We start from the raw sequence: 1,656 nt of genomic DNA, 5'->3' as shown, positions 1-1,656 counted from the left end.
AACAAAGGCTACTATCAGTAATACAATGTGCCGCCAGGGACTCAAATCCTGCACTGTCAGACGTGTCCCCCTGCTGAAGCCAGTACACGTCCAGGCCCGTCTGCGGTTCGCTAGAGCGCATTTAGATGATCCAGAAGAGGACTGGGATAATGTGTTATTGTCAGATGAAACAAAAATAGAACTTTTTGGTAGAAACACAGGTTCTCGTGTTTGGAGGAGAAAGAATACCGAATTGCATCTGAAGAACACCATACCCACTGTGAAGCATGGGGGTGGAAACATCATACTTTCTGCAAAGGGACCAGGATGACTGATCTGTGTAAAGGAAAGAATGAATGGGGCCATGTATCGAGAGGTTTTGAGTGAAAATCTCCTTCCATCAGCATGGGCATTGAAGATGAGACGCGGCGGCTGGGTCTTTCAGCATGACAATGATCCCAGACACACAGCCAAGGCAACAAAAGAGTGGCTTCGTAAGAAGCATTTCAAGGTCCTGGAGTGGCCTAGCCAGTCTCCAGATCTCACCCTCATAGAAAATCTGTGGAGGGAGTTGAAAGTCCGTGTTGCCCAACGACAGCCCCAAAACATCACTGCTCTAGAGGAGATCTGCAAGGAGGAATGGGCCAAAATACCAGCAACAGAGTGTGAAAAGCTTGTGAAGAGTTACAGAAAACATTTGGCCTCCGTTATTGCCAACAAAGGGTACATAACAAAGTATTGAGATGAACTTTATGTATTGACTAAATACTTATTTTCCACCGTGATTTGCAAATAAATTCTTTAAAAATCAAACAATGTGATTTTCTGTTTTTTTCCCCCCACATTCTGTCTCTCATGGTTGGGTTTACCCATGTTGACAATTACAGGCCTCTCTAATATTTTCAAGTCAGAGAACTTGCACAATTAGTGGTGGACTAAATACTTATTTGCCCCACTGTATGTCGAATTGCACTGCTCTTGGGTTTATGTCTGGGTTCTGGCTGGAATAACTACAGAAAACAACGTGTGAACAAATTTTTTTCCAACATTCACTGGTTTATTTGCAGTACTGCATAAGATTCATGGGTTCCTCCACCTTGACTGAAATCCAGCTCTACCTTAAGAAACACAATACACAACTAACACTAGGTTTCATAACACCATGTTACCTTTTTAGCAAATATGCATACACCCAAAATAACAAAAAATATGTCATCATCAAAGGAAAATTGCCTTTTGGAATGGTCCGGCAAACTTCAAATTAGCTGAGTGACCTGAAGTGATCTTTGCACAAAATATTTTCTCATAATCTGATATGCTGTCAATAAAATTGTCAACTTAAAGGAATTCCATGCTGTCAGACTCCAACACAAATATTATCGGTGCCATTAAATAAAAAGGGGCTCAAACCAATACTTTTTCATAGTGTCTCCTTCCCAAGAGATTTTTTACATTCAATAAAATGTACAGTGAATAAATAAATTGTAGGAACTACTTTGTCCTAATTGTATCATTATACAGAACTATATTATCATTTACTGTATTTCAGACATAAATGAAACATGATGTATTTCAGAAATTGTTTTTTTATTTATGAACACACTGGCACACACACTGTCAAGAAATGTTTTCTGGTGTCTGTATGTGTAGTATGATGAGAATGTTAAAAACTGATCG

The sequence above is a fragment of the Corythoichthys intestinalis genome, chromosome 11, assembly GCF_030265065.1.
Source record: "Corythoichthys intestinalis isolate RoL2023-P3 chromosome 11, ASM3026506v1, whole genome shotgun sequence".
Taxonomy (NCBI): Eukaryota; Metazoa; Chordata; class Actinopteri; order Syngnathiformes; family Syngnathidae; genus Corythoichthys; species Corythoichthys intestinalis.
Note: the sequence above shows the minus strand (reverse complement) of the source record.